Source organism: Mustela putorius, unplaced genomic scaffold, assembly GCF_011764305.1.
Source record: "Mustela putorius furo isolate JIRA1106 unplaced genomic scaffold, ASM1176430v1.1 tig00003834_pilon_pilon_pilon, whole genome shotgun sequence".
In the NCBI taxonomy this organism is placed as follows: Eukaryota; Metazoa; Chordata; class Mammalia; order Carnivora; family Mustelidae; genus Mustela; species Mustela putorius.
The window spans coordinates 40,097,579-40,125,029 of record NW_025421987.1 but is presented as its reverse complement, the minus strand read 5'-3'; the positions used below and the strand labels follow the sequence as shown (position 1 = coordinate 40,125,029).

At 33.7% G+C, this 27,451-nt stretch overlaps 1 protein-coding gene across 18 annotated transcripts in view; it reads left to right on the top strand.

Annotated features, from left to right (window-relative positions):
* ZBTB20 (zinc finger and BTB domain containing 20) overlaps nt 1-27,451 on the top strand; it is a 789,640-nt gene that overhangs the window by 35,620 nt on the left and 726,569 nt on the right. For 5 of the 18 annotated variants that reach the window (XM_013060908.2, XM_004761401.3, XM_013060907.2 and 2 more), the window contains exon 1: nt 5,584-5,766. The exons of the other annotated variants lie outside the window; for them this stretch is intronic. The gene's annotated coding sequence lies outside the window, so the exon portion shown is untranslated. Of the gene's footprint in view, nt 1-5,583; nt 5,767-27,451 lie in introns of those variants that run through there. 18 annotated transcript variants of the gene reach the window in all.

Sequence of the window (27,451 nt, the reverse complement as noted above, 5' to 3'; positions counted from 1 at the left end):
GTCGTTCTCCTTCCTCCCTCCTCCTTTCTCATGTCTATGCTCCCCTACCTTCAAATTGTTACTAATTTCTTATGCAGCACACTTTGATCCCACAAGAAGAACTGTTCAGTCCCACTTTCTGCACCTAACCTGCTTACCAAGGTATTTTTCATCAAAGGGGAGTGTTCCTCTCCTATAAGGAATTTTAGGGCCAACTTCCAACTTATACTTGAACTCCTTAGCAACAGAAGTGAAAGAAACAATGGATACATGAAATGTGAAGACAAGCTGAATTTTCTTCTCAGAGATAATGCGAATTAAAATTCTTCTGGCTATAGGGCAATACCTTTTTCCCCCAACATTTTATTATGAAAATTTTCATATATAGAGAAAAGTTATGGAGAGTATTACTTTTTGCTTTTTTATAACCATTTTTTTCACAACATCTTTAAGTAAGAAATACTTTATATGTAATTTAAAACATTTTAAATGCTATTTAGAAGGTTTTTTTTACTCTTAGAACTCAAATTTATTAAAGTTTTTCATTAACTAAGGTTTGTAAATTCCATGTATTATTATTGCTTTGGGTTTTTTTTTTTTCATTTTTTCATTCATTCCTTTCATTTCTTTATTCATTCATTTAAGAAAACTCTGTTGAGCTTTAACTATGTTTCAGGTATTCTTCCAGATAGTAGGCTGTCCTAGCTTAGTAAGTAGAGCCCCTGTTTTGGTAGTTCCTTCAGTCCAATGGCAATGGGAGACATATTAAAGGACAGATGACTATAGATAGTACTGCAAGGGGCATAATAAAGGTACTCCCAGTGATGTAGTTGTCATGTAATGTTTTTGTTTTTGTTGTTACTTTTTAAAACTTAAATATTTGTTGACTAGAATTGAAATGCACATCTTCCCATGTAAAGATCATACTACTGACCTACTATTGGTAAGCTATGATTTATCTATAATCTCTTCTACTTTTTCTTGGGACTAATGGGCTAAAGTTTTAAATCAGATGACCCAAATTAAGGATTACTATCTAATTATGCCATATAGAATTGACTTTATGATGGTGGCCTCAATGACAAAGTCTGTCCTTAGTATAGCACTTACTCATTTTGACCCATTAACCCCAGTCTTTGCTTTTCTACCCATGTACTGGGGCTAAAACTCCTGTTCTGTCCTTCATTGCAGCATGACTTTTTTTTTTTTTTTTTTTTTTTTTTTAATATTTCCTCTTTTTCTTTTGGGAATGTTCTTATGAACAATCTTAAAGTATTTCAACATTTTTTTCCTGTTTAGCCTTATGTGATGTAAAAACATTAATGATGCCTGAAAAGGACTTGGCCAAAGTATATATGGGATAGTGGTAAATGCTTTTGAAATTGGTTGACGTTTTTTCTTTCCAAATGAAAAAAAATTTTTTTTACCCTTCATGTACTTTTGGAAGTATTCATTTGCCAAAGTACTTCATAACTTTAAAATTAATGACATTTTATGCTCCAGGTTAATAGCTATTACTGATTCCCACAATCATTTAAGAATTTCATGTACAGTGTATTTGTAGAAGAACTTTAGTAGGCACCTTGGGGGCAATGGATAAAGTGTACTCCATGCGTCTATAAACCCCCTGCTATAGAAAAAACTGTTTTGTCTCCAGTCTAACCATAGTAGTTTCCCCCTGCTCCATAGTTGTCTCTAATCTAGCTTCAGTACCTCCCCCTGTTACACATTTGTCTCCAGTCTGACCTCAGGACATCCCCTGCACCATGTGCTCATGCACACACACATCTTTTATAAGCCACATATTGAACTTAGGTATTTATATTTATTTTTCCAGATTTCATTTTTAGCTTTCTAAGGGAGAAGCACAAAGTTTAAGGCACTGCATTACATGGCACATCACAATATGGAGTGGCAAGATTATTCCCTTACATTAGTATTGTTTACATGCCTGTCTCCCACCAGCCTATGGAGTCTTCAAAACCAGAAACTAAATCATACGTTTTATCCTCATTTTTCACCCCCAAGTATTGTGAATGGCACATAATGGGCACATAATCCATGTTTAATTAATGCACAGAGATCAGAGAAGGGCAAAATCTTTCTTGCAGAATGAGTCATTAGTATCAAAGTGTTCAGAATATATCTCTAAATAATTCAAAGTTAAAACCAAGTATACAAAATCAAATGATGGTATTATTCAGCATCTCTTATAAGTCATTTATAATTGAATCCTTGCTTTTTCCATGCTTTTTTTCAGGCTATTGGGAAACAGGATTTTTTAAATTTTATTTTATTTATTATTTGTTTAGTTCTTTAAACCATTATTTGCATTAGTATTAGATAGCTGTTTTTCAGTTCAACTTAATGGAAGCACATATTTATGGAAATTTGGAAACAGAGGTGATTGAATGGCATATGTGAACTTTTAAATAGAGTTGCTAGACTCTTAAACCAAATGTATTGAGAAAAATGTAAATTAGAGGAGCAAATTTGCACTATATTGTATTAGTAAGCCAGGTATGAGAAGTCGTGAGGGTGTGTTGGGTTTGACTAATAAGCACAGAATCTTATGGATAGATGGGACTTAGCTTTCATTAGGTACTGGGAGAGAATAGAGTGCAGGGATTAAGCACATGATCTGTAAGCCAGACAGTCTGGGTTCAAATCCTGTTCCGGCAATGCTGTGTGACCTTAGGCAAATCACTTAATCTCTCTGTTTCTTTACTTGAAAGTGCCACTAAAAATAATCTCTACCTCATAGGTTCACTAGGATTTAATGAGTTAATAAATGAAAAGTACTTCGAAGAGGACCTGGCAAATAGTAAGCACCTAAGCATTAGCTGTCATCATCATAATTATTATGTTATCTACTTCAGTTCTTTCCTTTTAAACTTAACTTTATTATTTTTTTTATATGAAGAAATGGATACTGAGGGTGGTTACATGGCTTGCACAGGCTATACAGGCTATACAGGCTATATTGCTACTTTGGCAATCCTGAGACTAAAACCAGTCTTCAGCTCCCACTAGGATCTTTCCACCGGATGAAATTGCCCCATGGCATATCAACATACAAAACCACTTAGTTTAACAACTATAACTACCAGAGTCTGATAGTCCATTAGGATTATTGTTTCTGATAGTCAGGATTATTGTTTCAATACATGGGTCTCCTGTCCCAGCAAGAAGAATGTATCCTGAACTCCAGAAAGTACCAAGAATGTGCCACTTACTGTGCTTGGCATCTAGTAAAGTGTGCAGATATAGAAAAAGCGTTGAGGTGTTGTGCATTTTCACTAAGCCAAAATATTTGTTTTTCTTTTTAAAATTCAGCTAGCTAGTTGTTCTATGAAAAGGTGAATAGCTTTCATGGTCCTTTACATTCCTTTGACTCCTGCTGGTGGAACTCAAATAATGTCTTCTTATTCTCCTTGCGTTAAAACAAAATGAAACAAAACAAAAATACCTAGAACCTTATTTTTAAAATCAGGACATAGTAATATCTAATTTGAATCAGTCTGTCAAACTGTGAGGCTTGTGTGCTTTTTTAAGTGACATTTTTCTTCAAACATTTGAATAAAGCTTTAGAGAAACAATAGGGCAATAGTAGAAAAACAGAACATGCCAGGCTGAGTAGTAAGGGGTGAGATGCATGCTGGTACCTCAGGCACACTGAGTGTATTTTAGAAAGATTTTTCTTAAGACATGTGACCAAAAACATATCCCTTTTCTTTTATTACGCCCTGTGTATGTGCCCTCTTTATTAAGCTAACCACCCTTGAGAGGGGGTAAAGCACTATTGCAGCACCTGAGAATTGGAATTAGTGGTTTATACTGAGAGTAGAGGGCTGGACTCTTCATTTCCTACTAGAATTTTCCCAGGACAGTTTATGCAATGTGTGGTTAGACACCATCTTCTAATTTCTACGCTATAGGTTGTCTACTCTTAAAACAACTAAAACAAAAATGATCTCTTTTCTGAGCATGACCCAAGATTTAACTGATTTTCTAAAATATTTTTGTGAATCAGGTGAAAATATAGTTGGTCTGTAAGTTATATATTGAAGTAGTTAAGTTATATTTTATTAACTGAAAACTGGTTTTTAAGGGAAGGAATTTATGCTTATATAATATAGTAGTTTTGCTTATGCAAAGGAGCACATTCTAATGTTTGAAGTATGGTAACACACTAAACCATATAAAAAAGGTGATTTTAAAATTAATATACTTAATATACAATTAATTACTGGTGCTCAGATTCAGGGTTTGAATGGGTCAGATGCATTCACAGTTTTCATTTTTATGTAAATTTTCTTTAGAATATTTAACCTCTATTGTGATGTTCCTAAGTCCCACCTAAATGACAAACAGCCAAACTGTACAGAAATATTTTAAGGAAGGTGGTTGTCTAGGTAGACAAGCAGAGTCTAGTTTTAAAAAATTGGGAGACAAGAAGAACTTGTAACTTGTTCTGTTTTCTGTTGTTTGTAATTCCATAGCTGCAAATATATCACTTAGGGGAGAGAAGGGCACCTGGGTGTGGGGAAAGCGGGTAGGGATCATATGATGTGGTGGAGAGTGTAATACCAGCATTATTTTGGTTCTAGCAAATGAAAAAAATGCTTAGAGGTATCAGACAAAGAAAAACAGTTTTGTTTTGTTTTTCCTTTTAAGGAAGATTTATTTAGAAGCATTAATTTTATTTTCCCCTCCTAGTAAAATAACAAGGGGTTTCTGCTATGGTTTCAGACCCATATTCTCTGAAATCTTGTCCTGCTTATGATAGAAGCTCCTTATGGGATTTATTTTTGTTGTTGTAACATTATCTACTATATGCATTGCACCTGTTCACACAGAGTACACTGCATTGTGATATTTGTACAGATAGATGCTTCAAATAAGAAACCAATCTGTCTCTTCTAGAGTACTAGTCTATTAGTTACTTAATTAAACTTGATTATGTTTTTGCCAGCAATTTTGCATATGGTTTTGATTTATTTACTGAGCAATGATTTCTTCTTTGCAGTTATCAGTTTTGTCTGAGATCAGTTTTCCTATTGTATGGAGTCTTTCTTTCAGAGCCTCCTTTAAGACTGCCTCTGACTTTAAAATCATTACTAGGCTTTTGTCAGAGCAGATTTGTTGACAGTCTCTCACATTAAAAAAAAAAAAAAATTTAAAAGGTTGCACAAATAAGCTATGCATTTCACTATTTCCTGCTAATATGCAAAAATGTATTTATGATAATTACATGTACTGTGTGCCAGAACTGAAACAATACATTCCTCATAATGGAGCATAAATAAAGAAGGTGGAGCCAGCTGCTCTTAAACTGTTTATTTGCAAGCAGTAATGATATAGAGAATATACCTTTTTCACTCTGTTAGTCTGGCAATACTGAACCTGTTGCTGCATTAGACGAGTTGCATTTTGCTGGATAGGGGAAAGAAGGCTGTCTGCTGTCTGGTAGGAGGGCTTTGTCTGTGCCTTTCTCTCTCTGTTTCTTTCTGTTTTTCTTTCTCTCTCCTCTTCTCTCTCTCTCCCTCTCACTCGCTTGCTCTTTCTCTGTCTCTCTCTCCCTCTTTGCCCCCCCCCCCCTCTTGCTCTCTCTCTCTCTCTCTTCCCGTCTCTGTGGTTTGTAAGGTAGGTTGCAGTGTGTGTATATACACAACATCAAGAGCAGGAAAATGGACTCATTAGGGAGGCAGGCAGTCATTACCACTCACACTGTACTTCCAGGGAGACACCGATTATGAGAAGAGAAACTCAGCGCTGGGGAAGAAGGTAGGGCAGACAACTTTCATAAAAAAAATCCTGCTTCCTCAATCCCCCCTTTACCTATCATCTCCTTTAGCCCCCAATGCTTTTATTCTTTCTTCCTTGAATTTTAATTTCCAGATTTAAGTTTGACAGAGCTGTTGCTAGCTTAAAATTTGGAACATTTATAGGAGGCCTACCCTCTACTAATTTTCTTCTTACTTATTTAAGGGTGTGCCCTTGTGATTCAGTTTAATTACTTTAAAAATAATTGCAAACAAACCTATTTTTCTCACTAAAGTACCAAATAAATCAGTATCTTTCACTCTTCTATAGCAGACCCCTCCGTATGTTTGTTAGTCTCTTTGCTTTTCTTGTCTGTTTATGCAATTCCATCTGTCTGTCTATATATCATGTTGTCCTTATTTATTGCTAACTGGGTTTTGTTAGTTATGTGCCAATGAGTTTTAGCTGCAGTGCCAGTGTGGGTATTACTAAAGTGAGACTCTTGTTCTTTGTTTTACATGAAGTTTAAAGTCCATATTTACAGTTTAAATCCTTGAAGCAGGTTGAATACTTTTTGCCAGCATATTTATTTGATAGCATTGGCTATAAGGTGAGGGGTTGTTACAGGGTGGATAAGAATCTAGTAATTATCTTTATCATCACACACTCTTCTGTATTACATCTGGGGGGTTTATTTTGAGAGGAACAAGGTACTCTGTTTTGTAACTTTTATTTTGCAGATGGACATTCGCATTTATAGGGATATCACTGGGATTAGTAAGAATGCAAACTTTCTTAACAAACAGTTTTTATCCTAGGACAGTTTCTTTTTAGTATGTTACTGTTTATTTATGCTTGGGGAGGGAGAAGTGGGGGCTGGCCATCTTTTTATGAAGTGGAAGCTATGAAGTATATCAGGCCATCTTATGCAACAACTGCAAGTATTCATTTAACATTTCGGGGACTATAAATAATGCATTTGTTATTTCAAACATAGTTCTGAGGTGCTTTGTTTTTCCTTTTTTTTTTTTTTTTCTTTTTTATGGTGGGAAAAGTTGCATTTGACAACTAGCTGACATTGTTGAACAGTTTTCCCAGAACAGTGTTCTTCAAAATTCAAAGGAGTAAAAGGGTTCATTTGAAATGGACTCTTAATGGAGTTTTATTCAGATTTGTCCGAAAGTAAAAGTGCCATTCATTTGATAAACATTAAGTCAGATAGTAAGATACGCAGATGTTTTGAGCATATACAGGAAGAATGATAAAAAATGGATGTTGATCTATAGAGATCTTTGATAATAACAGTCACCTTTTTCATAATAAATTATTTATTTAATAGAAGTGGCAGACTTTTTTTTTTTTTTTAATTCCATTAGGCCTTTCTGACAACACAAAGAAGTCCATAAAGCAATATTCTTAAGCCACCTGGGACGCTAGAGCAGATTCCCAAACATATTCTCAAGGTTCAGACCTAGTAAAATGTTTATTAAAAATCCATTATTCCAAGAGGATGGTGAACTTTTGCTGCTAAAAGTCTTTTTTTCCCCTTTCTTTTTAAAAATTTATTTGGAGACTTTTAATTTGCTTCTATTGCCTAAAGTGTCTTTTAAGCTGGAAAGGACAGCTTTGACCAAGAATAGAACAAATACTAAGTACACTCAGGTCCTGTCAGAGAATTTTTTTCCCTCAAAGATCTAAAGGGAAACTTTTGGGGGAGTCTATTGAAACCGTGTGTTAATGTAGGTACACAGTATATAGTGTTTCAAGTGTGATTTTCTTCATTTTAAACTCTTGACCCAAGAATTTGTTTTAAAACTAACATGTCAAAAGTGTGCATGTCTCATGCACCTGTCATTTTCTATAATAACATTGTAAGGACTATCTAAAATTCTACCTTGTTTTTGAAAGAATTTTTCATTATCTCTTGATCAATAATTCTCTTTTTCTGTGTACATGTACGTGTGGGGATATCTGCGTGCATATATGTCAATGCATGTATATATTCTCACACGTGTATGGGTAAAGAAATCAGATTCTTTGCAGATGGAACATTTAAAAATTTAATATTAAGCATATTTATGTTAAAGAGAAACAAAAAATGGAGAGGCTTTTAGGAGAAGATGAAAATTTCTTTTAACCTTCTAGAAGGAATAAAAGAAAGTAAAAATTTAGTCATATTTATGCTTGGCTTCATTTTTAGAATGTGTATGTGTTTTCTTTTGCATTATAATTCTTAGCCTTCAGTAGATTTAAAATATTTTTAGTATGAAAAGTAATCTTGGCCTTTTTTGGGAGGGGCTGTCACAATCCAAATATTGCAGGACATTGTAAAATGTGCATAAGTAAACTTAAAACCAGTGTACTTTGCTATGTAGGGCTTTGAAAACCTGAAGGCTCGTGTCACAGGAGGGCTATAGAAAAGCCAGAAAAGTCATTAATTAGGCTTACTGGTTATGGTAGATCTTTCCTATCAGCACATGAATTCTATTGAGAGCCCCGAAGTCTTGGTCAGGTCACAGTGGGTTTCATTTTAATATCAGAGCGGACAGTTATCTAACACACCCACATGAGGAAGTGCTCTAAAGCAGTTATTTCATGCTTTGCCATGCCCTGTAGCTAAAACAATTTGGTACTGAGTGACGTGTGTGTGCTTTTTAACTTCTCTCCGGTAAAAATCAACTTTGGCTTCTTGAAAAGGACCAAAACAGTGGACTAGGAAGACAGTATAATTCATATGCTAAGCATATGCTGTTTTAAACTTTTTTTTTTTAAGTTACCGGAAGAATTACTATGATTATTTTTAATATAAAGACTATATGGTAATTTCCTGGATTTTACTCATTAAGATTTCAAAACTTACAGATACTTTTCTTCTTCACATTTTTCTCCAGAAGCCTACATTCATCAAAAGGATCACAGCTGCATACTTTCCCCCGAAATGTGAACAAATAAATGGCATTCCTGTTTATTTATCTATTTTTGAATTTTAATGATTAGTCCTTGTGCTAATTAACAAATTCCTGTATTCATAAAAGCTGGCACTTCATAAATATCCAATTGTGTGATTATCTACAAATGTCCTAGCTTTCTGTAAATATAGAAATTATCAGTGGATGTGTTTATGGCCTTGTCCAAGCCTGAGTAGTGGTTGGCCATGCTGCCACGTAGAAAACCAAGTTCAGACCCTGAGCAAATGTGTTGTTCCAAGGCCTGGCAAGGTGTGTGGAAGTAGCATATTGCTAATGTTACTAAGTAGTGATTCTTTCTGGCAAAGGAAGGACTGATGTTGACAGTCTTTGAATGCTGCTAGTTCCACTCTTCTTCAATCTTAAGGCTGGGCTCTTTAGGTCTAAAAGTTGATAATGGATATTAAAGCTGACATGCGTTGGAGGCCACTTTAGAAATATGTTTTAACAAACTACATTTTTTGGGAGAATATACTGAACTTGTACAAAAGAAGTAAAACTGTATGTCCATCCCAAGTTCCTTGACCCGTGATAATCTTACTAGCAAGAAGAGTTGCATAGAGCTGAAAAGAAAAATCTAATTTTTTTTTTGTTTGTTTGTATGGCTGTGTAACTATTGCAAGCAAATTAGAGAAATCAGATATCACTTATAATAGGAACAGGACAATAAATACTATCAGTTGAGCAAGTACATACATATAAGAGTTATCATGAAACTAGAAATCAACTCTTTAAAATTTTTTTTTTTGTATTGTATAAGCCATTTTAGTTACCTTGTACAATCATTAGGTATTATTTACAATGATTTAGGAGTCATTACTGGCCATTTGATTCTTTGCTGTAAACTTTCAAATCCCATATAGGATTCCTAGGTATTTGGCAAACTTGAAATATTCCTTTCAAACTTATATTTTGTACATTTCCAATACTTAATTAATTTCTAGCATTTTGCAGAATCCCCAGGGATAGTCCATGTCAAATAGCTAGTAAAATCCTTTTAATTCTTCACCAAATACCCAAGGGCAATATCTATATCTAGAAATTCTAGAGAATGCCTGAATTTATAGATATTCCTGTAATATAAGTATTATACATTTAATCATTAAACAACATTGATGCCAATTACATTTAATGTATAAAAATTATATTCTTTGAGTTCTTTACTTCTGATTTCTACATAGGCAAGCTTTTGAGGCTGTGAGAAGAAATAATGCTACTATCATTACTGTCATGTATGTAGTAACCACTGTAACAGATGTTGGGAACAACATTCAGGAGCCCATAAGTAAAAAGGGCTTTTCTGCCACGTGCAAATTATGCTCAACTCTTCATAACCTCTCCTCCACTCTAGGATCAAGCCTTTGGTGATTCTACAGTTCACTTGAAAGTAATCAGCTTGAGGACATGGTGCTTGCCTTTATGGAGTCTTTCGATACTCAAGTGAAACTCAAGCCAGGGATGTTTTGCAGTTCAGTTAACCAATGCAATGCTTTTATACCTACTCTAACTTAGGGAAAGTTAACTACTGGCTTCCAAGTAAAAATATTGGGACAAGGAGCAAGGGCTGAATTCATTGGCCCACCCAGTGACTAGATGGAAACTGAGGATATTATTATTAATTTCTGAATATTCAGTCTTATCTTTGAAACTGATGGAAAGGGTGATCATCATGATCACAAGCATAATGTATTTACTTCCTTGATATCAGAAATAATTTAGCATTTACGTCTGTGTCTCAAGTATAATGAATTTAATGTACATATCATATATTATACATTTAAAATATTAAGAATTTACTTGAAAACTTTCACTATTAAGAAAATAATGTAAAGATTTGCATTCAGTACATATAAAACTACTTAATGGAATTTGGAGTTATTGGAAATTAAATAGATTTCCGGGAAATTGAAACTAAAAATGGTAATAATTATGAATTTTATACATAATGGTATTGTTTTGTTCATAAAAAATTCTTAATCTAAACTTTTTTAAAAACTAGGCTGAATTTAAATTATTTAAATTTTAATTCTATCTAATGGTTAAAAGCCTTTAGTTTTTTACTAAATGAGACTGGATATCTGCTATTTTTACCTTTCCTTTCAGAAATGTTCTCTGAATTACTGTTGTAATCAAATTGTGATTTGTTGTTGGCAAATTCCTTTTATAGTATGAGCTTCTTTCCAGTAAATGAAATGCATCTGGGAGAAGATTAAAGCAATGTTGTCAGTTTGCTCAGGTACCAAATTAAAACTTAGAAAAAACTTACTGGCAAGAAACTATGAGTGTTCTAGGCTATGTAATTTTTCTGGTAGATGTATGTATGTATATGAAAACTGTATGGCTACTCTTGCAAACAAACAAAAACACCTTATTCAGACACCAGAGCATTTAAACAATGAAAAAGTTATCTTCTTATGTTTAAATAGGAACTAGGCAAATATAGTTGCCAGGGTGGCTTTATACTGTTGGGTTTTTGTTTTATTTTGTTTTGTTTTGTTTTGTTTTTAAATACTGAACACACTACAGTGACTTTTGGCCCAGTACTTTGGATTTGCACATACTTACGAATGTCTCCATCTTCATGGTCAAATGCACCTATCACCTGCACTTTAGGTTGGGTCAAAAGAGCTGGAATAGTTCTTTCTTTATCTTATTCCTTGAATCAACCATGGTATTATTGCTTCACCTCATCTGGAGAGAGGAGAAGAATAGACATTACTGAGAAGCACATGGAGATAAGAATAAAAGTGAAGCTGCGGGTGGAGGGGTAGGTGCTTTTAAAGTTTCTAAATTTATAATGAAAGTAAAAGACTTTCTTCCCAAGCCCAGTAGAAGCCATCTGACCTATCCAACAAAACACAAACTACCTTCTTCCTACATCTCTTGACAGTAGGTCTGCTAAATTCCAAAGGTGCCACCAAAAGATCATAGAAGAGGAAGTCATAACATCTCACATTAAAACTACCATGTTCTCTGCCAGGACTTCTTCATACCTTTTGACTTTGAGGCCTTAGATTTGGAGTTATGAGCAGATTTTCATAGTTGGTGGACAGATTTCATTTGTTTTGAAATTTCTTCCCAACAAAGAATTCCCAAGGCATGCGGCAAAACAGCATCATGAGTTAATTAAAATAGATGAAGTGATCGACTGTGTAAGTTTGTGTGTGTGTTTCTTCTCTTAAAATAAAATGAAGTCAAATACTTTTTATATAAAACAGAATAAAAAACAATTCTAAACTTCCTGCCAGGCTGAATGGATTTAGGTTTCTTTTTACAAAATGGCTTTCTGAAACCATTTCTGTGTGGTGGGTTGGACCAGCACCTTCTACTCTGTTCCCTGCTACTTGCTACTTTGCTTTCAAAATGTTGAATGAATGTAAAATAAACAAACAAACAAACAAATAAATAAATATTGAATGAATGTGAATAATTTGTTAGTTTAAAAAAAAAGAAAGAAAGCGTGTTCTTAAAACAGGTTCAGAATATATCCATGAAGATGTGTTAGGACTTATATACAATAGCTTCAATCCTATCAACTTAGCATGAAACTATGTGAATAAAAGTTTTAGAAACTAGTTATTTTCTTAGCATGTAAAAACAAAAACAAAAACAAAAAACAACAACAAAAAACCAGCACTGCCTTGGAGAACAGGAGGCATTAATTAATGCCAAAAAGGATGTAAAGTGGTTAAATCTGGAGGCCTGGTTTCTAGTCCTGACTATAATGACTTTGAATAAATCATAATCTCTCTGTCCCTCAAATTCCTTGCTTATAAAATGAAGAGAAAAGCTCCTTTTTAGATTTTCTTTTATCTTTAAGAATATATGATTTTATTTTAAATAACTGTAGGTAGGTAATTCTGCTTGTATTTTCTACCTATAAATCATAAACATCTGGAGAGAATTTTAGGTTGGTAATGATGGAAGATTTATAAAGAGATTTTAGTTGATCTGAGAGAGCACATGTACTTTATTTTTTTGGTCATTGTTCTTAGCTTAAGTGGATATCACAATGCATTATTGGGTCTGTTTAATGATTCAATTATTGCAGTAAACCCCAAATTGCCATTTGTCAAACAAAGTGACATAATTGCCTATGGTTTGTTAAAGGACCTGCTTTTAACTGAGTGAAACACTATGGTTCCACTCCTCCCCACTGGCCACTAGATGGAGAGGTGGTCCATGTCCACGGCCTGTCCATGGTAAACAGTTTACTTCTGACTTTCCACTGGCAGAGGGGCACTATATTCCTTTGGAATTTCCATGGACACACAACATGACACTTTGCAGAAACCATCAGAGTATAGGTTCTCTTCTGTACAGGCATCATGTGATATTCATGAAATGCAAAACGATTTACTCCTTCCTTTGCTGCCATTATTGCTTGTAGACCTAGGAGAAGACCAGTAATAACACTCTGGTTTTAGTTGTCACAGTAGGGCCTTTTGCCTCTTTCCAAATTGTCCATTTAGAAAGGGCTCTGAAATGAATGTCAGCACGACAGTGCCACCTTGTGTCCCTGACGCATGAGCCAGTGAAAAGGAAAGAACAGGACATTTGCAAAAATTTGGCAAATTGTTTCAAGGTCTGCTTTTGCAGTAGCTGCATAAAAATCTATGTTTTAGTGTGTTTGGAAACTCTTACTACCCAGGGAGAAATTAGGATGTGTGCATTTTACCCCTACCTTCATCCTGCTGTATATTAAAAATACTTTAAAAATTACAGGCACAAACAGGGATGTGTTCAGTTAGAATTGGAGATGAAGAAGGCAGGGATTGTCAGAGATACTCGCTTAATCACCACTTAGAAAGCCTTTGGCCAGTCATTCCAGACAGTGAGGTGGTCCTTCCTGTTTATTCTCAGAGCAACTTTTATATGCTCTGGTAATATCACTTTCACACTGTATTGTTTGTAATACATTTTTGTATTGTTTTGTATTGTTTGTAAGCGTATCTTCCAACTAAACCATGAGCTTCTCAAGGATATAGTCTGTGTCTTATTCATCCTTCTGCCTCCAGAACTTTCTATGGCATTCAGCCCAGAGGCACTCAGATGTTTGAGATCTGACTGAATGATTATGTCTGACTGGTTTATAATTTATTTGTTTTATTTTTATTTTTTGTTTTGGTTTTAAATAATCTTAGGGCCTTTTCTCTTTGGAAATACACTTCTGATACCACCTCCTTCCCAAATTTCTCTTTATAAATTTACTTTCTCTCACATTAAAATGGATGTTTGTTTTTGATTATGAAAAAATTGCATTGCTGATTTGCAAGTGTATATTGTAGTTCACTTTGGGGTAAAGATACTTAATTTCTAGTTTTAGCTTTATATCAAATTTGTTGTATTGGGTAAGATACTTAACCTTTCTAGGTCTGTTTCCCATGCATAAAATAAGGAGGCTGGACCAGTTGATCTTAAGGTACTTTGGACTCAGGGTTTTTGTAGGGGTTGGACACATGTTAGTATTACTCCAGTTGTATATTTGGTTTAACAGTTTTTAGAGTACCACAATAGTGGAAAATTAGATGGCTACCCTTTGAAAGTGCTATTTGATATTCCAGTTTTAGAAGAGGAAACTAAGGCACAGAAGCTTTTCTTACAGAGAGTTGAACTGCAAGTGGGCAGGGCAAATTGTATTATAACTGATGGACATTCCAATTTTTTGGTTAACTTCTTTGTTTATTTGATTTTGATTAATTGAGCTCCATTTTCCTTCTATCCTTTAACCATAAAATAAATAAATTACAATAACTTTAAATGGTAAGATAAACCCATGCTTCGGTATGGGACTATAGACTATTTGCATTTTAAAGACTTTTCATACTATTTTGAATTTTTTTTTTACTAACACAAATGAGTGTTAATTTTGAATTTTAGAATTTTTGCATTGGAATTTACATCTGGGATTTCAGTTCCATACATTACCATAAACACCAGCAAACACCAGTCTGGCTTTGGCCAAGTTGCTTCAGCTTTTTTACTTATTTGCAGAAAGGTAGTAATAAATGTTACCCTTCCTATCTACCTCACAAGGTAATTGTGAAGATTAAAGGAGTTCATGTATATGGACTTTCTTCATAAATAGTAAAGCCCTGTACCAATATTAGTAATATTCATTATTATTACTGTTCTAATTAAAGGAGGATTGGATAATAGAAACCGGTAGATAATAATTGGATAATAGAAACCAATAGAAATAATAGTTGGAATGTTTCTTGGTGGTTGTAGGCTCTGGAGATACATGTTATGTTTACCCCATTACCTATGTTTTGGCTTAAAAACCTGTAATAATAATAATGATAATGTTTATGAATCTGAGATTCATGTTTTCTTTGGATAAATTTTTACCTATCAAAAGTTCATTTTTTTTTAATTTTTTATTTTTTATAAACATATATTTTTATCCCCATAAGTTCATTTTTGATGGTGATAAATTTATTAAAATAGAAGTGAAAACATTTAAAATAACCAACTAGGATACAAATTTTATATACCTTTTTTGATATTGTAGTATTGGACTCCAGTGTAGTGTTTTTTTAACTTTGGTGTACTCTAAAATTACCTAGGGTAGGGGCCCCTGGGTGGCTCAGTGGGTTAAAGCCTCTGCCTTCGGCTCAGGTCATGATCCCAGGGTCCTGGGATCCAGCTTTGCATCGGGCTCTCTGTTCAGCAGGGAGCCTGCTTCCCTTCCTCTCTCTCTGCCTGCCTCTCTGCTTACTTGTGATCTCTGTCTGTCAAATAAATAAATAAAATCTTAAAAAAAAAAATTACCTAGGGTATTTGTTACAATTCAGATTTCTGAGCTCCATCTCTAATAGGTCTGGGATAGAAATCCAGTATGCTGTGTTCTTCGTGGTTAACACAGGTTAGAAAATACTACTTTACTTGGCTGTTGTACATCATAATCAGCTGGGGCCTTTTTAAATGAACAGGTTTTTAGCTTATACTCCCAGATATCCTAAATCAGAATCTTTAGATCTAGATTTGGACATCAATATTTTATAAAAACAACTTGAAAGATTCTAATAAAATTGCAAAGTTGGGAATCCCTGCTCTTGTTTTTATGGTGTATTGTTCAACCATATTTACTGTTACACCTGAGTTCGTTCTCATAATTCACATTATTCTCTAATGAAGTATAATCTCATTTTACATAGAAGAACAAAGTTGGTACAGCTGTGTAGGAAAAGTTCAGCCTTGAAAAACAATTACCACTCTTGCCCCTATAGCCCTAGAATTAAGGAAAAAAAAAAGTTAATGAGACCCTTTCAGATAAATTGCTTCATTTAGTCTTTACAATAATTCGGTTGTATACTCTGGTTTTCTGCCTCTGTTGCAGACAAAAAACCCGCACAAAAACCAAAAAGGAAACAAAGAGTGAAGCTCATAGAATAGGTAGCGAGTTTCACACAGCTATTAAACATCAAAGCTGGATTCAGAGCCTATACTCTTTTCTACTATATCATATTATTTTCCCCCAATCAATAAATCTTTACCAAGTTCCTTTTATGTTAAATGATAATGTCTAGCCTTGAGGGCCATAACGTGTATTGCTTACAGTATAATAATTATTACTTTCACCATGTAAAATTAATTGATATATATTTTTTTCTTATTCTGCCATTGAGAAATAACTTTTAACCAGAGGTAAAGTTCAGGTTTTCTGAGTGGTCAGAAGGGGTCTAAGTAGTAATTATAATCATAATTATTGATCTGTTAAAGAACAGTGTTTATGGGATCTCCTTTAATCCCCATACCTTCGCTGTGAGGAGTTTCTTAACCCAGTTTACAGATGAGGAAAGCCAGAATTGGGATGGTTAAGTGACTTACTGAAGATTGCAGTCTAGTAAATGGCAGAACCAGGTTTGAACTCTAGTTCAATCTAAATTTGACAGCAATTGGTGCTCTTAACTACCAGTATATGTAATTTCTGACTATCCAGTTAACCTTCAGAGTCAGGCTGTTTCTCTGTTTTGTAAGTATAAGCCACTAAATACTAATTAAACTTTGTGGGACTTAAGTTCATTTCATTTCTAGAGAACAAACAATTTTCCCCCACTTAATCTAGTAATTTTTTTTTTTTTGAGTCTTGTAAAGTTTGGTGTTAATACCTAATACTTTAGGGAAAGTCCACTGAAGTAAACAATCTTTTGTTCATATTTTTATTTGAGAGTTGAAACTCTTTGATGGAACAGATTATTTGACTGAAAATTTTAATCTTATCTATTATGACATGCCAGGAAACAATAATTTCATAGCATAGCCATTGTTGTTGGTCTTAAAATAATTTATTTATATTTAAGATCCAAAGCAAATATAAATAGTTTCAATGTCACAGTGATTCCTAAAATCTAAAAACTGATTCCAGAGCATTTTTGATGTTCTCGTTTAAAAAAAAGTTTTTAAAAAACTGTACAACTCATAGTATAAAATGATAGCCTAGGTACATAGAATAGTGTACAAATTAATACAATTTCTCATTTACTAAGTAAATGAATTGTTAAAAATGTTATGTGTACATTTTTAGATTTAATAATATTTTAAATACAGAAGTATTAATAATTTAAAGGAGCTCTGAAATGCATTTTTAGGTGTAAAACTAATTACGATTTTATAAAGTTTAATATGCATATATTTGGGATATATACTTAATGCCTCTATAATTATATTTTAAAAGATACATTTTTTTAAAAAGACCCACTAACTAGGGGATATAGTGTTGTCTTTAGCTGACTTTCTAGTTCATTGGAAATTTGGATTCTATTTTAACTTTCTTCTCTAAGGATAGTCTTTTCCCAAATGGCATTCTTTTACTCTATAAAGCTAATGAATGCTCCCATAAAGAAAGAAGGGTGAAGATATATTGTGAAGAAGTTTGCCTATACTCCTTTTTCATATGTAGAAATTAAACATGATTTTTTAAAAGTCCCATTTAGCAGCAGACCATAAATTGGAAAATTTGGTCAGTGATTTATTTAGACTCCACAGGGAAAATCCTGTAGGGTGTTTTTGAATATCCTAAATTTATTTTGATTTGAGACCAGCTTAAAGGGCATGTCTATCTTAAAACAGTTCTCCATTTTCCTGAGAAAAATTCCAGTAGAGCTAGTTGTGGGAGGTAATATCCCAACAATGAAACTTTTGGGGCCAAGTAAGCAGTTTCACACAACTTACTCCATCCTTTTCCTTAAACTGAAGCCTGTCTTGCCCACTGGGCTTGTTTAATTTTGACTGCTAATTTTATTTCTCTGCAGAGGCAAAGGAGACCGGAAAAAGGAGGGAAAGTAACGGATGGCATGTGGGTGAGGTTTTGGCTCAGGAAATAAATTTTAAAAGATCCTAGCCAGTGTAGGGCTATAGAAAGCAGTTGGTATCTGAAATTTACCCCTGTTTTACAGATTAGGAAATAGATGCCAATAGAGGTTAAATAAGTTGGCTAAATTTACACAGTAGTTTTCAGTGTTGAAGTCAGTCCTGGGAACTAGGTTACTCTTTGCTTCAATAAGACATTTGGTCAGTGCACTTTCTCTGTAGATCAAGCTTTCCTTTTATTTTTATTTTATTTTTTAAAATATTTTGTTTATTCATTTGACAGAAATCACAAGTAGACAGAGATAGGCAGGCAGAGAGAGGGGTGGGAAGCAGGCTCCCTGCTGAGTAGAGAGCCCCATGTAGGGCTCGATCCCAGAACCCTCAGATCATGACCTGAGCCGAAAGCAGAGGCTTAACCCACTGAGCCACCAAGATGCTTCTCAAGCTTTCTTTTTAATATCCCTATTCCCTTTTACTTTTCCCTCTTTTTATTTATTTATTTTGCTGCTACTATTTTTTAACATCTAAAAAAGCATTCTGCTTATAATTTCAGGTTTAGAAGCTAGTTGAACAGGTATATTTTGACTATTAAGACCATTTAGAACTAGCTGACCTGTAAGGACGGTGTGTATCTTGTTAAGCTTTCTGCCTCTATTTTATTGGTGTATGTGGCTAATGAACATGGAACAGAAAAAAAAAAATGGTTTGAATAAATTAGTTCAGAGCTCATGGCATACTTCTAAACATGTAAAAATGTGGTGGGAACCTAATAAAAGGTAGGTCCAGTTTTATCCTTTAGCATACATCCAATTTTCTCAGTTCCATTTATTGAAGAGACTCTCCGTTCCCTATTATATATTCTTGGCTCCTTTGTTGTAAATTAATTGATTATATAGATGTAGGCTATATATATGTAGTTTCCCTGTTCTGTTCTGTTGATCTATGTGTCGATTTTTATAATACTGTTTTAATTACTATAGCTTAGTAATATACTTTGAAATTGAGAAGCATGATGTCTCTAGCTTTGCTCCTCTTTCTCAAAATTGCTTTGACTTTCAGGGTGTTTTATGATTCCGTTCAAATTTTAGGATATTTTTTCTATTTATGTGGAATATGCCATTGGAATTTCAATAAAGATTACACTGAATCTGTTTATCTTTTGAATGGGTTATGGGCATTTTAACAGTGCTAATTCTTCCGTTCTGTAAGCATGGAATATCTTTCAATTTATTTGTTTCTTTGTAAGTTTCTTTCATTAATGCCGTATAGTTTCAACTTTCACTGAGCGCACAGCCTGACTCCGGGCTCAATCTCATGACCCTGAGATCGAGACCTGATCTGAAACCAAGAGTTGGCCATTTAACTGACTGTGCCACCCAGATGCCCCAATTCTGACAGATTTTTGATGACATCTTTAGGGCTTTCTTTAGGGCTTTTCTGTGATGTCATCTGCAAATAGTGACAGTTTTACTTCTTCCTTTCCAATTTGGATGCCTTTTATTTCTTTTTATTTCTTCATTGCTATGACTAGGACTTCCAGTACTATATTGAATAAAATTGGTTAGAGTAGGCATCCCTGTCTTATTTGTGATCTCAGTGAAAAAACTTTATGATGTTAGCTGTAGGTTTGTCATACTATATATTATGTTGAGGTATGTTCCCTGTATACCCACTTCGTTGAGAGGGGTTTTTTAAAATTATAAATGAATGTTGAATATTGTCAAATGCTTTTTCTGTATCAATGAGATGAGCATATGATTTTTATCTTTTGTTACTGTTGTATATCACATGGACTGACTTGCAGATGTTGAAATATCCTTGAATCCCTTGAATAAATCTCCCTTGACCATGATGTATGATCCTTTTAGTGTATTGTTGAATTTGGTTTGCTAATATTTTGTTGAGGAATTTTACATCTATGTTCATAAGGGATATTGGCCTATAATACTCTTTTCTTGTGCCATTTTTGTCTGGTTTTGGTATTAAGGTAATGCTGGCCTTATATAATGAGTCTGGAAGAGTTATCTTCCTATGTTATTGGAAGAGTTTGAGGAGGATTGGCATTAATTCATCTTTGAGTGTTTTATAGATTCACCACTGAAGCTTTCTGGTCTTAAACTTTGTTTCTGGGGATCTTGGGACATTTTTGATTACTGATTTGGTTTCTTTGCTAGTAATGAGTCTATTGAGATTTTTCATTTCGTTATACTTTAGTGTTGATAGGATGTATGTTTTTAGGAATTTATACATCTCTTATGGGCTGCACAGTTTGTTAGCGTATAATTGTTCAAAAGTAGTCTCTTACGATCTTTTGTATTTCTGTGCTATCAGTTGTAACATCTCCTCTTTCATTTCTGATTTTATTTATTTGAATCCTCTCTTTCTTGGTGAACCTAGCTAAAAGTTTGTCAATTTTGTTTATCTTTTCGAAGACCAGCTTAGTTCAGTTGATCTTTTATATTGTTTTCTTCAGGTCTGTTTCATTTATTTCTGCTCCGATCTTGGTTACTTCTTTTCTTCTACTTTTGCTTATTCTTTTTTCTAATTACTTGAGGTATAAAGTTGTTTATTTGAGACTTCTCTTGTTTCTTAAGGTATGCATTTATTGCTATGACTTCCCTATTAGAACTGCTCTTACTGCATTGCATAAATTTTTATATGTTACATTCCACTTTCAGCTGCCTCATGGTATTTGTTTATTTCTCTTTTGATTTCTTCTTTGACCCACTGGGTGACCCAGTAGTCACCACTGGGTGGTGACTGGGTGGTGACCACTGGGTGACCCAGTGACCCATGTTGTTTAACCTGCAGATATTTGTGAATGTTCTAGTTTTCTTTGTGTAATTATTTTCTAGCTTCATACCATTGTGGTCAGAAAAGAAGCTTAATAGGATTTCAATCCTCTTAATTTTATTAAGACTTGTTTTGTGTTTTGTATGTTGGATACATAAATATTTACAACTGTTATATTTTCTTGGTGGATTGACCCTTTTATCATTATGTAATGCCCCTCTTTGTCTCTTATTATATTCTTTGTTTCAAAGTCTATTTTGTCTGCTATTAGTATAGTTATTTCAGCTTTCTTTTGGTTTTTATTTGCATGGAATATCTTTTTCCATCCCTTCACTTTCCATCTATGTGTATCCTTATATCTAAAGTGAATTTTTTGTAGATAGCCTGTAGATGGGTCTTGCTTTTTTTAATTCATTCAGCTACTCTGTGTCTTTTGATTGGAGAATTTAGTCCATTTACATTTAAAGTAATTATTGAAAGATGTGTGCTTATTGCCATTTTGTTAATTATCTCTAGCTATTTTTGTAATTCTTTATTTCTTTTAGCTTCTCTTGCTCTTTCTTTGTGGCTTGATTTTAGTTCTATACTTACATTCTTTTCTCCTTATCTTTTGTGAGTTACCATGAAGTATACATTTACATATAGTAAATACACAAAAGATAAAGAAATCTAAGCATACAAGTACACTTATTGTCATGAGCACTGAGTAATGTATAGAATTGTTAAATCATTATAGTGTACACTTGAAACTAATATAACACTGAATTTAACTATATTGGAGTTAAAATAAAAACAACAGAAAATATAAAGATACTTCTAAAGCCATTATTTTTAAAAGTCCTAATTACAATATATCATAGGATTTTGAAATGAACATATGCTACATTTTAATACATTTTCTCCTAAATTGATGTCATTATATGAGTTTAAGGTGAAAATAGAGACCTCGGTAGAAATATGAATCACAACCTTAGTCTTCCATAAAGGGTTTATAAAACCCCCAAATACCCCTCTGTTTGGACCCCATGGGAAAATTACTTCTTGGCCCTAGTATCACTTTGCTGAATGGCGGGTATGTATTGAGTCAATTTTTCACTGATATAATAAATAGTTCCTTTAAAAATAGATAAAACTCTTTTGATGTTGAGGTGCCTGTTGAGTATTACCAACTACCTTCTAATGTCAGTAATATGGTTCTAGATTCCAAACAAGCTCAACTAAAAAATGAGTTGTCTTTGGTTATTTGCAACTAACTGAACAAGTATCCAACAGAGCACAGAGGTAATGTCATGATATCGGACCCGCTACAAACAGGTTCCAGTGCACTAACAAATCCTGTAAATTTTTATTTGGAAATATTTTAAGAGTTATTCAGAGTATCAATACCTCAGTGTAAGTCAGGTATATGTCGTTATGTTGACACATCTGCAAACTTGGGTTCTATTCTAGGAATTGCAGTTTGAAATAAACGAGGTCAGAAGAAGCTACACATTTGATTCACCAAATATGTCTTATCTACTTGTAAATAGCAGCTTATTTCCTTTTAGGGTCTGGTATAGTTGTTGTTGTTTATATCTTAGTAACAGAGCCTTTGGCAGCAGCACACACAGGCTAATTGCTAGAATATAAAGCTTTGTTAGAAATGGAACATAGGCTTTTAAAAATATTCTTAAATTCATCCCAATTGGCAGGAAATGAAATATGGTTCTCTAGGAAATATATTCCTGAAGGCTTAAACTAGAAGTGGTTAGGAAAAAAAACCTTCTTCATAGGTATTTAGTTATTTCCTACCCCCCAAAAGTAATTTTTCTTTTATCTACGTCTTTATTAAAACTTCAGATGAAAGGGGAAAGTGGCAGCCACAGAATGACGGTGACCTACAAGTCTAAAATAATAGTGGAGTTTGGATCATCTTTACGGCACATATAACTCAGGATATTTATTGATGAGCTAAAAGGGGAAATGCTGTTTTCAGGATACTGTAAATAAAATGCTTAATTAAAATTCCTTAAAAATATAATAACTTGTTCCTCAGAAATTACTTTGCTCCTGAACAAATTAAAAGTAGGGGGAAAAAAAAAGAGGAAGAAGAAAGAAAGAAAGAAAGAAAGAAGAAGCTGGTCGTTACAATATTTTTTTTTTACCTGTAGGTGCTTTTAATTTTTTTTTAATTGTTTTTATGAGTGAGAGGGAGATGGGAATAGATTAATTACCATTTAAATACGCAGTTCCAGATTTGTAGTCATCTTTCTGAAACAGGATGGAAAGACTATAGAAAAAATTACAGTATGGAAATTATATTTCATATGGTGAGACGCAAAGTCAAGAAGTTTTCTGTTCTAATAAGGTGAAAGTGGTTACCAAAGAAACAAAAGTTTCTTATCACTGTGCCTGAGGCAAATGTGGCATATTAAGCTTAAAATGAATTCTCCTCTCCTGAATGCACACAACTCTTATTAAGGTCTTAGAAATTATGCACACATAGGAAAAGAGGAATAAGATTTTCTGGATACATTTGAATAAGCATCCATTACGGTGTAGGGGTTATCTAATATCTATGGCTGTGTTAGTGTCAAAATGGCGCCAAATCAGTTTTTGCTATTTCACCGTTTACTTGGGTTTAACTTTAGATTGAATGACTTGTTTTCATCTTAAAAGAGGCCTTTCTTTTAGTCAGAGTTAGGTTCCCTGGTGGCCTGAAAGAGTTAATGCAATTTCCAAGAGTGTCCAACTTACTTCCAGGGAGTAGTGCGTGCATGTGAGAGTCTGGCTCCAGGATATTTGTTCACATCCCAAAACCAATTTGGCACAACTTAAAATGTCTGCTAGGGAGAGGATTCAGAGTGTTGTTAGGCCACGCAATTAGTGCTTTATTTCATGAGCACCAAATTTACCCAGTAGTGTTTTGTTTTAAAGAAGAGCCTGAAATTCACAATAACGGGTTTCATTTATCAGAGCCATATGGGACTCACCATCTTTGGATATATTTGTAAGGCTTTCACAAAGAAGACTCCTTAGGCATCTCAGATTTCACGGATTGGAGGGCAATCTGGATGAATATCTTTTTTGGAAATGATGAACTATCTTTTTCATATATAGTCTTCAATTTCAGTAATCCTTGAGAAGCTCAAGAAAAAAAAAAAAAACAGGAAAGAGTTAAGTAAATCTCAGCTTATTAGCTTTTACTGGAAGACAAAGGCCATAATTCTTAGATCTGGTGCAAATGCCAAGTATACCTTTGATGTTGAAATTTGGCCACCTAATCTTTGCAGTTTGTGATGTGGTATTTATGAGAAGGAGGTGGGTCCTAAGTCTCAACCTATTTTTGCACTTTTTGCTAGTTCTGTTGTGGTCATATGTCAGTCAGTTGATCATTGTAAAGCTATCTGAAACATGCAAACTGATAATATTTAGCATTGTGGGGTTTTTTTTGGTGTCTACCCCAAATTATTTCTTTCCTGCCTCCTCTTTTTCCATACTTTTCTGATCATTAGGGGTCTATATTAATGCAATATTTTTTAAAAATATCAATGTAAATTGATTTTTTGAAATATCTCATATTTTTCTAGTGATCTGTAAATTTGAAGGTTTAAAAATAAAATCAAATTGATCTTCATTTGGATTGCTAATACTTTCTGATTCCCAGATTCTGTTATCTGATATATCAGAATCTGATTCCCAGATTCTGTTATCAATGACCTACAAACAAATATTTAAGTTTACTAATTAAAAATGAATATATTTTTAAAGCATAACACATTCTCTTGTGTTCTGATAGGCAACCACTAGATTTTTAGGTTTCAATTTTTTGTTTTGTCAGTTCTCTAGAGTTTCTTGTAAAGGGTGCCCTTAATTCTGTTTGATAAATCTGGTAATTCAGAATATTTGCAAGTGATAAATGGTACTATAATAGCGGCTATTGACAAATATAAAGTCTACGTAAACTTCATAGGGATGATCGTTTTATTTTATTTTAAAACTCTTATGGCTAGTTCGTAATTACTTGAAATAACTCCTGTTCATCTTTAAATACCATTTTGCTGTATTCAGCCTTATTTTATTATCCTCTAGTTTCTATAAAGAAAAAAACTTTTAACACTTCATTTGCTATGATGTTTATATTAGCATGTTTTAAGTTTCCTAAAGAATGTCCACTAAATTTTGTTCTGAGTTATGAGCATGTTGAATAACAACATTAAATTAAAATAAATAAAATATTAAATTAAAATTCAATATTCTTGGCTACCATTTAAACTTTTTATTGATACTAGTATCATATATTTTAAATACTATTTCATAAAGATTCAAAAATCTACTCTCTACCATTTCTTCTCTAATATGCACTAAGACCTTTGTTATACAGCATACCTGTAGAGTGCACACTTGTATTGCTATATGTCATTGGCCCCCATAATAGACCAATGAGGCTGCTAGACAATAGGTAGAACATTGGAATTTTAGAAAGAGTTATACCTGCTTAAATCGACTGGAGCATTAATTGTGCTGGATGGTTGAGCATCTCCTATTCATTCTATATTTCATTCTTGTGAAACATTCTAAAAATCATTTAATGAGTACAATCAATTGTTAAAATACTCTTAGGATTAAGTTATATTATTTCTCTTTTCCTGCAAACATAGGTATTGTGATCCAATGAAATTAAATATTTTTTGATGACTAGAGAAGTCATTATGGAACTAAATGTGAATTTTGGCTAATGCCTTCTATCTTCCATAGGAATTTTGAAGTATTTTCTTTGGGAAAATGATATAGTGTTGGTATAGTGGTCAGTAGTAACAAAGAAATTAAAGATGGCAGAAAGACTCAGAGTAGAATGTGTAGATATACATACAATGGTATTTCATAGGGCTTTGGATTTATATAAACTATTAGGCTATGAAGAGAAGACATACACATGGATCCACAAGAAAATGTGGCTGTAATGATCAGTGGTTAATTCTTTATGAAAATTCCTCCTAAAAGACGGATGATGGGGGAAAGAAGGACAATTTGGTAGAATGTACGTGTGAATGGTAAAATAGACACATGTTGAGAGGAGAGTGTGAAGAAAAGAGACAAGGATTACATGTGGTTTTGTGCTTATAATTGCCTACTTTGCTGCACTTACACTGTTTCTGATGTAGGGATGAATGGTTCCTATATACAATGTTCTTGGTATAAGTAGAATTCATAAATCATTTGGGTTGAGCAGGAATTTTATTTGCTTGTGTAGATAGACCTGTTTGATTTTGAGGTGTGGTTTGCTATTATTCTTACCTTATGGTCAGTGTAAAGTTTATACTGTTTTTGTTCAAATTAAGTATAATTATTTGGAGCAGATTGTGTGTGTGTGTGTGTGTGTGTGTGTGCATGTGTACACATGTAAAGAAGGACACTTTCACTTCGGTCTCTTTGTTTATCTGTCTCTTTCTATCTCTCCTGTGTCAGCTGCTTTTTGCTTGTCAGTTTTTCTTTGTGTCTATCATTTTTATCATTGAATCCATCTGGGTGAAAAATAGGATGCTTTGTTTGTAAATTTTTTAATGATTTTTAATTTTTTGTTATTTTTATTCTTTTGACTTGTTTGTACCTCAAGAATTAAGACTCAAGTATAAGCTTTTTATTTCTCACATTCAAGAGGTGTTTCTGTTTTCTTTTTTGTCCATTTGTCCATATGTTTACGGGTCTCTGGTAGGCTCTGCAGTGAGACAGCAATTTACTATCTGTGTGTGTGTGAAATTAGCTAATTGGTGTTAGCAGAAATATTTTCACATGTTGTATAAGCAAAGTGCAGCAAGGTATATAAATGTAGATATGATCCAGACACGCGCACGCTCACAACTGTCACTGCTCATGCATAGGCGCTCAGAAGTAATTAATGTTAATAAGATTTTAATGTGCTTGTGAGATCATAATGAGGAGAAATGAATGCTCTGATTAGGAAAAGGTAACTGTGTGTGTGTTTTGGCTTAGAACAAGATTTCAATTTTTATAAACCGCAATTTTAGAACTTGTTTGTGATTGCATCAATTGGTTTTTATTTTCAAATTAGAGGTCTGTTTAGCCATTTGAATGATTAACCAAATAAATGGGTGAAACCCTGATCATAAGGAATACCGCAGGTTTTCATTTGCAAGGCAATGTTAGTGTACAGCAAGGCTGTGATCATGTCTTTTGCCAATGTACCATTTTTTATGTTGTTTTTTAAAAAGCTTTTTCAGAAGCTAGTTGTGGAGATAGAACCCATTTTTATAGGTATTATCTATATGTTCTGGTTCTGGAGATACCAATCAGACACTGTTAACTATTGTGTCTGAGATGCATTCCTACCAGTCAGTCATGGAGCATTTGGTGTCCAAAGAATCTGTGTTACTCTACTCAAAATGTTTATTGGGAAACATGTAAAACAACCAAGGTAATTCCTTCCTTAACGTCCTCTTTACAAATTTTAGAGGTTTGACATCTTTGATGGTGAAGTAAAAATCCCGAAGTAAGCAAAGATGCTGTCTCATCATGGACTCAAATGCTATGCAGTCAACAGCCACACTATAGACTGGCTTGAATCCAGCTGGACACCAGGGGTCCTTCTCCACAACAAATTTTTTGAAGATTCAGTTTACAGAGCTTTGGCA